The sequence below is a fragment of the Coturnix japonica genome, chromosome 2 (assembly GCF_054131305.1).
Source record: "Coturnix japonica strain WE chromosome 2, WE-NBRP24, whole genome shotgun sequence".
In the NCBI taxonomy this organism is placed as follows: Eukaryota; Metazoa; Chordata; class Aves; order Galliformes; family Phasianidae; genus Coturnix; species Coturnix japonica.
Genome location: NC_140664.1, coordinates 137,758,873 through 137,775,110, shown reverse-complemented (window position 1 = coordinate 137,775,110; position 16,238 = coordinate 137,758,873).

Genomic DNA, 16,238 nt, shown 5'->3' with positions numbered 1-16,238 from the left:
AAAGATTCATTTATGAGTTGTTTTTCGAGCTGAGCTGTTTTCTGAGCTGTGCAGCAAGACTTCATAAAGCAAAGTGTAGATTCCCAAGAAGGCTCTTCAATTGACCTATCAATTTTTATTTTTTTCCCCTTTTTTCTGCTTGTTACTGCTATCTATATAAAACTATTGTTAAGAAAAACAAATTAGCCATAGACACCAGCACAGGCAACTAGAGCAATTGCTGTCACAGATCAAACAAGTAAAGCTGCATTCAGGTCAAGATAAGTTCAGACAAGCACAGCTTTCCTCTGAAAGACCATTGGGAAGGTCATGGTCTTTTAGTAGCAATGGCAATACTTTATCACAGAGCTACATGGTTACATGCTGTGCCTTTTTTAATCTCTTTTTTTTCCCGGTAATTTCCCAATTTTATGCCTTCCAGACAACTTTTCTTTGATGATTTTTAAACAAAAGAGACAGTTCATGGATGTCGGCTGCACGCATGGCACTAATAGGAGCACTGGCTGAACTCTGCAGTGATGTCACAGGCACCTCAAAAGAGTATTTTGGCCAAGTGGAAGCTTAACAGCTCTCAGTAGACACCCCGTGCTTTGTTTTGATCCATTCATGGCCTCTAGAGGAAACCTTATTGAGCAATAATAACCACAGATCTAGCTGAATAGATAGATCACGCAAGGCAGATAGATGCATCTGGTGTAACTCACCTAAAGAGACATAGACCTCAGTCCAAGTTCCTCCTCTTGAAACATTCTCTACTAACACACTGTGTTAATGGAGAACTGTTCTGGCCAACATAACTCAGCCAACCTACATAGTCCTCCATGTTCTCTGTGAGCTTCCTGGCTTGAACTCACCACTAGTTCCAATATCTCTTCATTAACTCCTTCTTGTAGTGTTGTGTCTTGCCATGCTCTGAGTCTTTCTCATCTTGAACGGATAACAAATATTCACTGCAGGTGTCCTCAGATAGCAAGATCAATTAGAAAGAGCCACATTTCAGAAGACAAAGCAGGTACCAAAATTAGCACTGACATTTCCCTCTCTATTCATGGTTCCATCCATTGAAGCAATGGCACTCAGTTTTTACTGGCTTAGCGAGTTCTCAGCAAGATGCGGCACTTAAAAGTGCTTACAAAGACCAAGAATAAAACAACCAAAAATCTACCTATTTTTAACACTGACTTTGTGTTATATCTACATCTGACCATACCGGCCAGGTGTTAAGCACTGTCTGACCATTAGCTTTGATGATCTTCAATTAAGGATAAGTAAATCAACCTGTTGGGAATCCTCCCCAGACCATTTTCCAAGGAGTTCACTAAGATGCCCTTTTCACAGAGTCATTAAGAAGCCACCCAACTGCTTTCAGCTTATCTACTGGTTAGAGATAGGAATCATTACTGTACCTTCTGCACCCTAGCTCAAACACAGCAGTCACGAGGCAATAACCTTTATCTCCCCTCCAGCTGTAAGGCAGAAATAGTCTTGGAGGAATGCCTGACAAAAGTCTCTCCATTGGCCTCATTAGAAGTTGGACCAAATAGAGGCTAATCTTCAGATATTCCCCTACAGAGTTATACTCTTGAATGATTCATATAAACGAGGTACATACATTAAATTTATAATGCTATAGGAACCAATATGCGAGAGATAGAAAAAGCTCTTTATTGAAGCAACCTGGGCAAAATCTTCATTCTCCTGTGGGGAGAAAAAAAAAGTCCTAAGGGAGTTGGGATAAAAATGATTCTTAAAAGTACACATTCAACAAAAAGTGGAAGAATCATTTTGAATATAACTGTGACCTCTATTATTCCATAGAAAAACTCTCATATTTTGTGCATTCGTAAATACATTCAAAGCAATGATTATGCATTGTTATGACTATTTTACAGCCTGGGATGCTCTGGAATTAAGCTGAATTCTGCAAAGTGATTTTCTTGTCAGAGAAAAAAGGGTATAGAGGCACTCAGGGATTCAGTTGTGTTTTCTAAAAGTCATTTGGTGTTTTGACAGCCCAGCCTTCCACCAGGAGCTGGAGAGCCTTGATAGATCTTAATTTGTATATGAATCTCACCTGCAGGCTACATAGTCACGGCCATGACCAAATGAGATGTTTCAGGGTGTCTCATCAGGCTCCAGGTATAGCCCCAGAAGCACACAAGTCTCTTGTTGCACCCTCATGGTTGTTTCAGACACCTTCAGATGCCTGTTTAAGAGGACTTGTAGAAGATAAACATGTAGAAGATCCCCATGGGTCAGAGGGGCCGTTCACAAATGGCTGTTTCGCTAATGCGCACACTGCAGCCATTGGGAGAATAAATAAGCTCAGCTGCATGAGCACGGCTTTCATGTCTAGAAACACATTCCTCGATGTTTTTACTATAAGCACAGCCAACAATGCCAGCAAAATTACATCTTAAGGTCTACTGTTCCTTCAGATATTCTACAGGAAATACAAAGGTTGCTCAAAACCTCAAAAAGAGGTTTCTCCTCCTAATGTCATCAGTGGAGAAAAGGTAGGTTTATGTTGACACCTACAGAACAAAAGTTTCTAGCACTTAGAGCAAAATGTTTCACCTCTCCATACCAATAGAAATCAAAAAGGGGAAATCAGATTTCATAACTGTATAGAATAATACAGAATTCTACTCATGTAGCAGCTCTCTGTCAACATCAACCCACATCCTCTCAGGGTTTTCAGATAAGACACCATTTGCAAACCATACAGCATCAAGAACTGCAGAACAGCTTTCCTGAATGAACAAGATGTTTGCTCCAGAACTGCAACTGGAGCATGGCTATACTTCAGAGCAATGTGTGGTGACAACAGTAAAATCTTGGCATTTACACTGTGTTTGCAATGTAGCCTCTACCTGGCATAGAGAAGTTCAAAACTAGAGTAAATGTAATAGCATCCAAGAATCCACGTCACTAGAGTCACTCCAAGACTCCAGTGGTGCTTAGGATGATTATCTGACAGAACTCAGCCAAATGGCCATCATCCTTCTGAGAGCCTTCCAGAAACCTTGGATAAAAGGTCACACAGTACACACATATGCTGTGTCTGTATTGTATGCAATGGTAATCCAGCAGATCCTGGGCATGCTGGATTCATTACCATGCAGCATTTGGTCCATCAGATCTGGATCCTTCAGGGCATGCTGCAAATCATTCCTGCAGCATAGAGCCATGGGGGCTGCTATGCAATCCATTACCCCTCTTATTTGCAGAGCCGCTCACACAGCAGGTGTGCAAATGTCACCTCACAATGCATCCCCTGGATTCATCATCACACACCCTTGCTCACATGGGTTTAAATACATAGCTCATGAATCCCCTGGATTCATCACCACATGCCCTTGCTTGCATGGGTTTAAATATATAGCACACGAACCATGCCCCCTATCCTCTAGGATACTAAAGCAGCTCTACATGACGCTGCCACTGATATTACAGGAACTTCTGCATGTTGGCTCTTCCCAGGACTGTTTTCTCAAGCCAAACTTTAAAAGCAGTTCCCTGCTGCACTACTGCACAAATCAGCTGCATAGTGCAGATTTCTACCACTGCTATTCTGGTTTAGAATAAGTGAAATAGCTCTCTTCACTGGCAGTAAGAGCAGCTTAGCTTATTATGCTATGGATTGATTGTTTCTTTAATTATATGCTGTCAATCCAAACTTTACAGATTCTCCAGATGTATTTCTTTCTTTTTATAAGCCCGTACGTGGTTATATAAATGTATAGGAGGTACATAAATAGATTCACTTCTTTTTCAGTTCAACATTAAACTGCAGAGATGACCGTAATCACACTTCGAATGGAAACTACTGTAAGCTCCTGAACTACTTTTTTCAACACATCTCCCTCTTCCCACCTCCTCTTCATCTCCCTCCAAAATCAGTTACAAAGGAAATAGCAATTAGCTTCCAGCATCAGACATTTCTGTATTATATGCTGCTCTCAACTGACAGATACCGTACAGTAATTGGGTCAAATGCACAGATGCTCAGAATAACCAAAGCGTTGTGGTTTTGCCTGCAGCTCAGTTGGAGAACGAAGGGAGAATTTCACATTAAAGGAGAACCCAACACTGTTACTTGCAGCTCAGCTTCTTTAAGGATGCTTGACTTGAGCTCTTTACTAGCATGAAAAATTTATGAGAATTTTTTTTTTTTTCAAAAGCTACTAATATCTTGACTTGGAGAAAAATCATTTCACCTTTACAGGAAAAAAAACCAAAAACAACGGGATGAAGAATCACAAACATATTATTAACCATATCCAACCTGAAGTCCCCCTGGTGCAACCTGTGCCCATTCCCTCAGGTCATATTGATAGTTATGCAGAAGAAGAGGCCAACTCTCACCTTGCTCAGACCTCCTTTAAGGGAGATGTGGGGAGCTGTAACATCTTCCCTGAGCCTCTTCTTCTTCAGGCTAAACAACCTTAGTTCCCTCAGTTGCTCCCCTCATGTGCTCCAGACCCCTCATCAGTTTGTTTGACCTTCCGTGGACACATTTCAGGGTTTCAATGTCTTATAGGGAGGAACCTAAAACTGAAGACAGTCCTCAAAGTGTGGCCTCACCAGTGCCTCATTCCAGTCCCATCTGTGGAGAAAAAGTGAGTTTAAAAGGGGCTATAAAGGACAGGACAACCTTTACAAAGGAGATTCTGAGAAGCAGATGGAATCTAGTCCTGGTTGTAGCTCTTCAGAGCCTTAATATGTTTCAGTAGGGATGTCTGAAAATTCATCTGGTCCTAGGGTGACGAGAGAGCAAAGAGATACCTGCAAGGTTCCCTTTTTAAGTCTGCAAAGACCAGACACGTATGACTACAGTCTGTCCCTGTTCAAATTCTTGGACTCATCCAAGTTCCTCAGCAGGTTTGTTGTAGTCTTCCTAATTTCCAGTCTAAGAGGGATACGGCTTCCTGCCTGGCATACAAATTAACAGATGCAGAAGAGCTCTTGATCCCAAAGTAAGGATCCTCAGAGCTATTAAGTCTTGACATGCCAGGCATGCAGATCCCAGCTTCAAAGAGCAACTCATTATCTGCACTGCAATCAGAGCTAACACAGCTTTTGAAGATGCCCACTAAAGACATTTCAGCCCTAATCCATGCCCACCACCCTCTGGGGCAGAGCCTTTCCCTCTATTCCCCATGAGGAGCTGTATGGCCATGAGAGGCTGAGTCTGCCACGAGCCTTTTCTTCAGCCTCCTCTGCTCTGGGTCCAACAAACCCAGGGCCCTCAGCTCTCCTCACACCCCTTGCCCTGCAGACCCTTCCCCATCTCCACAGCCCTCCTTTGGATGCTCCATAACAGCTCCATGCCCTTTGGACATAGCAGCACCCAACCTACATCCAGCGCTCACCATCAGGACACAATACAGAGTGGAGGGGATGGTTATTTCCTTCCTTCATGTCAGATGATCAGAAACATTGGACAGGCCAAGTTTCTCAGTAGTGAATAGCATGGAAGACCTCCAGATTCCTCACCATGCTTCCACCCAAGGAGGCTGTGGATGCCCCATCCCTGCAGGCATTCAAGGCCAGGCTGGATGTGGCTCTGGGCAGCCTGGGCTGCTGGTTGGTGACCCTGCACACAGCAGGGGGTTAGAACTGGATGGGCACTGTGGGCCTTTGCAACCCAGGCTACTGTATGAGTGTATGATTCAGCCATTGGTCTGCAAAGAGATATACAAGAGGCAGTTCCTGGGACTGCTAATTTCCCAGGGATTTATTTTTTCTTATAATGCAATGATCACAATTATATCTCTTGGCTGATCTCCTTTGGAAATTTACAGCATTTGTTTTTGCAATGAAGAGGGCTTTTCCAAGCGTGAAAAGGGAAAATAATGAAAATGTTTCAAGTGCCACTAGCCTGGGATTAATCTGAAAGAGGAACATCAATAAAGCATATTCTGCCACTCTTCAGCTGATACTGATATTGAATTAAGCCAGAGAAGTGGAATCCAACGCTTCCCTTCTCTACTCTGCACTGCAACCCACTACCTGCAACAGGCATTAAGCACAGTGCTGAGATCACCTGGATGACCAGATACCTGCTGGGAAGAGAGTGTGACCTAAATCACACCTCCAGGCCTTGCCCAGCTGCACCACCTTGTGCAAGCCCAGGTGTAGCTGCTCTCCTCACTCCTGTGTACTGCCAGCTCATGCAGGCAGAGTATGAGTACTGTTAGTATAGTTACTAGTAGAGCATGGATTCAGATAGAAAAAAAAACACAGTGGCTTAAGAGGGCGTGAATAAACACGGGAGATAATAAACTTTCCCCTTGTCCTTAATTGTGGTGGTAGAAAATCATCTTCCAGGGACAAAATGCTCAGGAACAAAAGCCACGCCAGGGACTTTCCTTGCTCATAGGTCAGACTCAATTCAATGATTAACAGTTTGACTTGCACAAAGTAAGATAGCTTGGTGCTATAAAGAGTTATATGAATGTACTTTGCAGAGGTGAAGGTTGATAAGGGTCAATAACATCCAATTGTCTTTAGCAGATGGAGAAGATTTGATCTCTGTGATAATAAAAAGGGACTCTGAGTTGTCATTGCTGTGGCACAGCAATTGTGTCCGTGCATACGTTCCTACCTTCAAAGGCCCAGATCTTTGGAAACTTAGTCTTTGAATGTGGGTATGCTCAGGAAGATTTCTTCTCTTTTGATTTTAAGTAATCTTCAAAGAAAAAAATGTGAATCCATGGCTCTGATTTGAATTTAGAGCTTCATTTCCTTTGGCATCTGTTTTATTTTTATTTTTCTCTTCTACTACACAGAAATTCACAAGTGGCAGAGCACTGCCACGGAGGAATTCTCCATGCCTTATTTGAATTGCACTTTATTTACTAATTAGGTTATTTTCAACGTCTTAAGCAAATGCTCCTTTCCTTCCTATTTATCTGAGAGATTGTTTTCCTGGGGGTGTTCCTTGAACTCTGTGTGTTGAAGTATCAGTGTTGGGAGGTGGGTACGTCATGATTCAGAAGCCTTAAAAATTCACTGTGTCTACTGCTTCCTTGGTGCTCTCAGCAGCAATGGAGCTGAGAACGGTTGGACTTGAGCTGTAGTATTACTGTCTCTTCAAACACGTTATAGTGCAGCCCGCAATCAGCTTATGGAAGCAATTGAGAGCAGTCAAGAAGCCACAACCTTAGACTATCTTGTTTTGGACTCCGGAGGAATGTAATTATTGTGGTCAGCTGTGATAGCTGTGAGCAGTCGTGCAGCTCCAATATGCTGGAAACAGGTAGAATGAAGAAAAAAATGTGCTGCAGAGTAAACCAATGTCATGCAAAATGGGTGTATGTACAGTGCCCCAGAAGAGGGAGGTGATTCCTCAGCTCTGCTGCCAATGGTGTTCTCCTTCATCTCAGCTGACTGGTGACTGCTCTCTGGTGCAGCAAAGAGGTGGACTGAACACCAGATTCACCTCTTGGTGCCACCTAATAAATGCATCTTTCAGCCACTTTTAGTGGCTGCTATAATCACAGATGAAATGGGACAGAGCTCTTTAATTTGAATGGCTCTTGGATGTTTGGGTGGAAAGGGAAGGAACCCCTGGTTACTAACCTAGAGTTCGTGGTGGCTGATATGGGAAATACAAGCAAAGCCAAAGACATGAGATCAGAAGCATACTCTGTGCTGGGAAATCCTCTCTGGGCCTGCCCTTAACAACAGTGAGAAAGAGAGTAAGCCCAATGTACTCATCCATCATCATGACAGTATCTATGCAGGCTGCACTTTTCATCCAAGGAAACCACGCACTTATCATAGTAACTGTCCATAGAGTTTGCAGTACATTTCTCAGCCTGCTATCTACGTATCACCCTCAGCCCTTTCTGTGAGAAACAGATTGTGGAGTCACACAATAACCCAAGAGGAAGAGACCCACAGGCATCATCAAGTCCAGCACTGCTCAGGGGAAACTAAAGCACTAGACAGCAAGGGTGGTAGAAGACAACTATTCAAACAGAAAATCAGCCTTGAAATTGAAATGCATTCAAATGTATTAATCCAAGAAGGTGCAAATCAGCTGCCTCCATCAGTCTGAGTGCTAAACACATGAGCAGGGGGGAGAATGGTGTTCTGCTAATAGATGTCATTGCTTCTTTCTCCATGACAGGATGCTCTTCAGGGGCTTTTCTGCCCTTCCCATCCACATCCATCCCAAATTATTCCGCATGTACCCCTCCTTGTGTTCATGACCAGGTGCTCTCCTAATCCACAACAATTCTACACCAGGGCAACTGGATGAGTTTGAAACCCAGTAACATGAATTTGTGAATCCAGAACCACAGGATCCTACAGTATCCTCGCATAGGCTGAATGGGGTCTTCCCTATCCAGGACTCCATCTCCTCTTCATTAGCAGATGGGGCATATTGGTCAGTTCCAGCTGTTAATGAGGAAACAATTAATCTTCCTTTGCTTGAGTGAAGGATGGCACCTACCTTCAAGGCAGCCTTTACCAAGCCAAGTCAGACTATGAGAAGACAAACTGAGAAGCAGAATTCAGCCTTGTCCAGTTGCCCAGGGATAAGCTGAAAGGAAGATGGCAGCCACCACCTGTCAAAGTATTGCCATAAAATCTTAGAATTTGATCAGATCTGGTTTCAAATCAGGCTTTAAGCATCACTCTCCAGCCACAAAGGAGAGCAAAGGGCAGAAAGCCATTCCCAGAGGATGCCTTGGAATTGCTCTGAGAACTTAAGGTCTGAATCATGTGTCAGGCTGCCATCCCTTCTGCTCTGCATTCGCCTGAGTTTCCTGCCATGGTGACTTGATGCAATCAAAGAAATAGCACCGGATGTTTTTCTGCCTCCTGGGTGCCAGCGTCAAAAAGTCTCTGATCACTGCTAATAACACCAGTTTCAGCAAGGCCCGAATTCTTCTAGTGCAATTAACAGAGGGGAAACAGAATTGGCTTTACTGTGCCTCCACTGGGGCTTCGTAGCCAATTGACGCCATGTATAACTCCATGGGCATACACGCTCTTCCTTCACATACACCCACATATGAAACTGTCAGAAGTTTAATCACATTTTTCTTCCCAAATTGCAGCTTCAAGGCGACTGGGTGACCTATAGCTGAAAATGGAGGCTCTAGATTTATTTTGATTAAGATGGATAAGCCCATTTCACATTCGCTTCAGAGAAGGGCAGTTTAGGATTGATCTACATCACTGCTGGATGTGCCTCCAGCAATAAAGTCACAATTTCCACCATGAAACTGAATGCAATTTGAACAGAGCCAAGCAGCTGGCTGGGAGAGGGCTGGGAGGTGGCTATTTAAACCTGGCTCTGATGGCAGGTCTCAGGAGGGAACTGGCTGCTGTTTATTCAGCATTCCAGATGTTTTGTTTCCTCTCTTGCAGAGTTCTCATTTTCCTTTTTCAGTTTTATTAATGTGAAGATAAGGGAAAAAGGAAGAAGGGGCAGAAGGTGCATGAATCCAGAACCTCCACCCCAGAGGGACAGGTTGTGCTGGCAATGCACTTCGTTGCATTCATTAGCATTTGACTGCTTGATTTCTATGCTGTGTGGATGTCAAATGTGTATATATACAGTCAGAGTGGAAAAAAGTGTGTGAGCAAGACTAGGCTCATGTGAACCCCTTATCAACATTCGCAGAACGCTGTATCTTGCTCTTATCAAGATGAACAGGGAAGTTCAAAATGCTGCCCTCCTCCCATGCCCTGATAACCATCCAGCCTGAGCAGCGCCACATTTGAGTAGGCACGATAACAGTAACATCTTTCTTTGTCCAAAACTGTGCTGCAGAATGCCTCATATATATCAATAACATTTTTGCAGTCTTGCAAGCTCAATGTATTGAGCTTCTGCAACAGCCAGTGCAAGGCCCAAAAGGAACTGATTTATGTCATGACACAGGTGAAAGATAAAGTTTATTGGAAGAGTTACTAATTGGATCTAGAGAGAATGTACCTTTCTTTACTAGAAAACCATGGCCCATATTAGCAGGGTGGTACAGAGATTCTTTGCTTGAAATAAGGAGGAGAAAAAAACCCAGTGTATCACAGATTTGATCATTAATAACCAGAGTTCACAGATGAGGGTAGGAAGGCGGACAGCAGACAATCCCTGTCCTCTGATGTCAAAGCACAGCATCACAACATCAGCATCAGGGACCATCTGCTTTATTTCCTAGGTGTAGCCTGGCTGGGAGAAACAGGGGTCCACAGACTGTTGTGAGTGGGATTCAGTTGACACAGGTGTGAGTGCCCCATCCCTAGACATGTTCAAGGTCAGGTTGGATAACCCCATGGCAAGGGGTTGGAACTGGATGATCTCTGAGGACCCTTCCAACCTAAGCCATTCTATGTTTCTGTTATTCAGTAGTGGGCATTTTGAGTGAGGATATATCCATCAGTGGTGATGCAGTGGCACAGGCTGCATGGGGAGGTGGTGGGGCCACCATCCCTGGGGGTGTTCAAGCACCATGGAGATGTGGCACTGAGGAACATGGTCAGTGAGTATGGTGGGAGTGAGTTGTTTTTAAAGGTCTTTTCCAGCCTTAATGGTTCCATGATTCCTTCTGCATCTGACAAGCCTAAATTGTAGAGATCTGATTCTCCAGTCTTCTGTAGTCATTAGGAAGAAATGGGCACATCCAGAGGGCAATTTGCTCACCCTAAATGAAACACCCAAGGTCAGTCAGGAAAGGATCCATTTGGAGGCCTCACATACAGCTGTTGGTCACAGGAGGACCTTAGGAGGAGTCCAAGAACCTCAGATGAGGACTCTTATCTACTCTTTGTATTTGGGGTTGAGGAAATCACCCACATTAAGGTGCTGAGGATGGGTCAGTGTTCAGCCACAGAAAGAGAAGCACAAGCTAAAGGTCAGTGGGAAGAAAACAGCAAATCTGAGCACAGTAATCCCACTGGATCAGTAAAGTAAAGCAACTGGGACTGAACCAGATCAGGCCACATGTGTTTAAGTTGCATCTCAAGCCCTAACTCAAAGAACATACGATGAAATCCAGCTCTTCCTAACAAAGGTTGCTTGTTTTGTCGCCTGTCTTTCTTTCCGCCATCCCTTGGTTGATAAGATATCCCAACTGCATAAGAAGATCCTCCTGGCTGAATCACACCCCATGGAGGGAGTGCTGTTCTGCATTGCACGATTCCAGTTTCAGCATGCCTGGATCCCTCTTAGCTCACCGGAATGCTTTCAGTCTGAGCTGGACTCATTATGGAGTCAAAGCAACTCCTGCGCTCCGCATTCATTTACGCTCAGAGGCATTCACAAAAAGTTCATCTCATTTCTCAGTACCAGGAAATCATTTTGCTTGTCAGCAAGACAGAGCCTTTTTGATCAGCCTCAGACAGGATGTCTCAGGGTAAATACCTCGCTGCCTGCAGCAAGGTGCAATCTGTGCTCTTTTCCAGGCGTGATTTCCTTTGTTTTCCACCCTCAGGTTTTCTTTCATACAACCAGCTCTGCAGACTGGGACAATTTACACACTGTTGGAGCCCATTAGGTAATTTTCAGCCCTTTCTTTTTAGAAAGGAATAAGGACCCAACAGAATAACCTTTGCTGGACAAATTTTTGTTCGAGCTTGCCCCTATACGTGGTGTAAGGATAAAGTTCTTTACGATCAGGGCAGTGAGGCACTGGTTGCCCAGAGAGGCAGTGCTGCCCCATCCCTGCAGACACCCGTGGTCAGGGGATGGGCTGTGAGCACTGATGGAGCTGTGGGTATCCCTGTGCACAGCATGGAGTGGAACCTGATGGCCTTTAGAGATCCCTTCCAACTCCAAGGTTTCTACTATTTATCTATGAAGGCTGGTGGAAAAATTCAGCAGCTGTTGGCTTCATACCCACACATGGGACACAGACCTGTCCATATCAGCACACAAACCATGCTGGGGAATGGGGCAACAAATAGGAGAACAGATGACACCAACCTCTGACACATCCATGCTGCAATGTTGTTCTTCCAAATGAGCAATCCTAAAACAAAAGGGAAAGGAGCATTCTTTAAAAGTTCAGATGTTTTGATGACATTTTTGAAAGAAACTATTTCCGCCCACGCAAGCTTTTCATTTTTCAGATTTTCCTTAATTGCTCCATTGTCATCTCAGAGCTCAAACTTTGATCAGAGCACTTTGATTCTAATGAAATGTTTTATTCTTAGTTGCCAGTAGATCAAAACATCGCTTAATCTAATTGTTCTAATTACAGGGGGAGGGCAATTTGCCTGCGCAGAGCACAAGGTACCAAACAGCCCTTTTACCATAGCCCATAGGTGCCATAGCTGAGGCACACGGCTCACCATGGCATTCCAACCAAGGCAGAAACTGTGCATTTTTAGTTTAAAAGCTGGTTGTGTCAGAGAGGAAGAGACATGAAAGGAGGCTGTGGATGCCCCATCCCTGCAGGCATTCAAGGCCAGGCTGGATGTGGCTCTGGGCAGCCTGGGCTGCTGGTTGGTGACCCTGCACACAGCAGGGGTTGGAACTGGATGAGCATTGTGGGCCTTTGCAACCCAGGCCATGCTGTGATTCTACGATTCTATGGTGAAAATCAGGGTTCAATTCCATTCCCTCCCCCAGACTTTCTGAGTAGCATTCATCTCAGTAGGCACAACTGCCTCTCTCTGAGTTCCTCATTCCACCTGAAGTCACTCAAGTGGGCAATTCACTTCACCCTATGTATAAGTATGTCAAACATCTTCACTCTCTAAAAGTACCAGCTTCTCCCCTAATCAGGTCCTTAATCAGAGGATTATATATATATTATAATTATATAGATATAATTTATCTGCCTAGATGCAGATTTCTAGTGTCATTTGGGACCCACGGGGCTCTCCCACTTCACATCTAGCTGCCACTTCAAGAGACCTGAATCCCTTGTAGGTGCTGCCAGTCCCACACAGACATCTCAGATACCCCAGATCCCATAAAGAGGCACTAACCACATAGACTCCGTCAACTGAATAAAGCTGATTGCAAACTTTAAAAGAAGAAAACAGTGCTCTCCTAGGAGTCTGCTCCAGTAAGTGAACCACCCTCCCCATTAATACATCTCTCTTTGCTGCGTTGTGTACTTGTCGAGATTAAAGAGCCCATTACCATCCAACGTTTTCCTCTCAGTGATGTACTTCTAAAGACCGCAATCAATCCCCCTATTGACTGCAGTGGGGTAGATGGAGTTTATGAGGTCTTGCTGTAAGATCTATTCCCCAGCTCTGAAATCATTTCCATGGGCAGCAGCAATAGGCGGCATAGGGCAAAAAATCGTCTTTGAATGGAAAATGGCTCTTTAAAAGAATTAATTCCCAGTCAATGCACATCATTCACGGGACTCAGGATTGCAAACGTACAAAAAAGACTTTTTAACAACCAATTTCTGCTCCTTCACAGCAGCACTGCTAGCACAGAATGCCATTCACACGCTCAGGAATGAATCCTGCTCTGTACAATGCAAGTAGTCTCCTCTCACCCCACACCTGCTCTTAGCTCTCACAGGGTAAACAGCCAAGGTGAGCTTTCTATAGGAATTTCTCACGTCTCCTACACTGAGAAAAGCAGGTATCATGTGAACTCCTGCGTCCCCCTATTCCAAGGGCATGGGAGCAGGGAGCTCTGCCAAACAGCCAAATAGTTGAAGGGAAAGTCATTTGTTAAGTCACCCATGCCGTTGGCTTTTATTACCATGCTATCAACCTCTCCTGCTTCCAACAGGAGGAACAGAGACATTTATTACAGTCGTCAGCTAATGCGGGGAAGTAATTATGCTAATGAACAAGACAAACAGGGGTTTGTGAGGCAAAGTCAGAGGAATTAGCTCATGCCATACATCAGAGTGCATTCTAGCAGGGTATGGGTGACACACATTCTCATGACTGATGAAGGAAGGAACCGAACCAGCAACGTGAGGAACAAGAGGGGCAGGCAGTTATTGCTGGTCTGGAAGGCAGCAATCTAAATGATAAGGCATGGAGAGAACCTGGCCAGGGACCTATGAGACATGCACAGTCCGACCTCTACATTTTATCTGAAGGACATAAACCATACAGCTGAATGCCACCCAATGCCACAGATGTGCCATAAGAGAATGAACCAATCTCTCAACCCCCCAGTTAATCAATGCATTCTTGGGTTCTGCCAATGCACACTGTCTTATTGCCTTTCCTTGCTCCATGTTTGCTTCCCACTGAAAACCATCCTGTGACCTTTCTCAGGTGATAGCTCTCAGCTTGTCCATGGGTTAGGGTTAGGTTTAGGTTTAGGGTTAGGGTTAGGGTTAGGTTTAGGGTTAGGGTTAACGTTAGTGTTAGGGTAACTTGTCCATGCACAACAGTTGTGGTGTTTCAAAATCACTGCAATTAACAGCATTTAACACCCTTAGGGCCAGTATGGGCATCACAGAGCAGGTGTGAGCATGTCAAAACAGCTCATTCCTATAAGCCTGACTCTATGATTCAGTGAACTGAACTGAGGAATATATCAGCATTCACTCTGCAGAGAATAATGGAAAGGGTCAAACTACAGAGAGCTTTAGATACATCTTTGTCTTTCAGGTTAATTAAGGCACCAAGATAAATTAAAAGAATTAAAATGATGTGCTTCTTGGGTTATTCCTTAAGGCAAGAAGCTGACTCTGTGAATTTCCAGCACTTGTGTGCAATGAATCCTTCAGGAAGGCAAATGGAAACATTACCACATCCAAAATGTGAAGTCTGCTCATAACCAGCTCCTAACCCCAGAAACAAAACATTTTTACAGAAGATGAAATTAAAGTCATAAGGAAAGATTTTCACTGTCACACATAGATAAAATAGATGCTAAAGACCAGAGACATCATCACTTCATGGATGCAAAGAACAGTTTCAAGTAACATTATCCCTGCTTGACTTGCTCTTGACAACGCAACTTCCTCCCAGTGCTTGTTAATGCCAGCATAAAGAGAAGCCAACCACTGACAGACACCATCAGTGTTAATAAGAAGCATGGTTGCTTGGCACACAAGGATCCTTCTGAGATCTTCTAATAACTGAAAGGAGCTGCTAATACAGCTACATCCTCTATGAATGCAAGTGAAAGCATCTCTAAATGGAGAAAGTAAACCTCAAGGGAATCATATAATCGACTTTGATTTTATGGCAGTAATAATATTTCAGTTTCAAATCCACCATTATTTCAAATGAGAAACTCTCAAAGATAGACCACAACCTCTCTCTTTCCCTTTGTCATATTATCTTTTTATGGCAACACAGAGGTGGTCTCAACACTGAGGATTGCGATGAGGTCACGGAGCACTAATCCCTATGGTAGCACAGTAACAAAGAGAAATATCCACATTCCAGATGATTGTATGTCTACAGTTGCTCATGTAAAGGTCCTGTTCTCTATCTCGGGGGTCAGTAGGTTCACATCCCAAAGGCACTTTGGCCATGCCTCCTGTTGACCATCTTAGCCCACACAGCCTTGTGAGCACGTGGCTACAGGATGAAGGTCAGAGAAAGACCCAAAGTGGCTTTGATGAGAAATACCTACAGTTAGTTACACAGCCCCGGGCTGCATTCTTGACAGATCTAAGACCTCATTAGCACAGTATTGCATTTACTGACGGAATTTGTAATGCACCTTGGGATAAAGCACACTATGTAAGTGGAACATAGCCAGCAGTTATCAACAACTCAAACAAGGCAAAAATCAGGACTCTCAGCACTTATCCACTACACCCCTCTCGCAGTTCTTTGCATTGCTGGATGTGAAGAGGAGGGAAAGAGGTCTGAAGGCACCAAATGGAGTAATTGCTTCCATTTGGTTTGTGGAAATTGTTAACAAGAAAAGGTGAAAGTCTCTTTTCTTTCAAACAAAGCTAAAAAAGCAAAGATTTGATTGGAACGTACTGCAAGGTTTGGGCAGAGCAATATTAGTATCAGTGATGGCTGCAGGTACAGAGAAGTGACTTCTAAGACAACATGCTGGGTCAGGGATGAGCTCAATACAACTAAAGCAGGAACAAAGTGAAATGCAACTGCTCCATAGAGTGCAGATGTCACACTGGGACCTGTTTTGGTTGGGATGCATTGAGATCAAAGCCCTCTGAAACACTGAAAACCCTTTCACAGTCACTGTGTTACAAACACATTTCTGTGTTTACATGAGGAATAACCTGGTGAGCTGCTCTGCCATCCATTTATACCCTTTGCTGAGTCTTCAGCATTCTTCGCATAGTCCCCCTGCA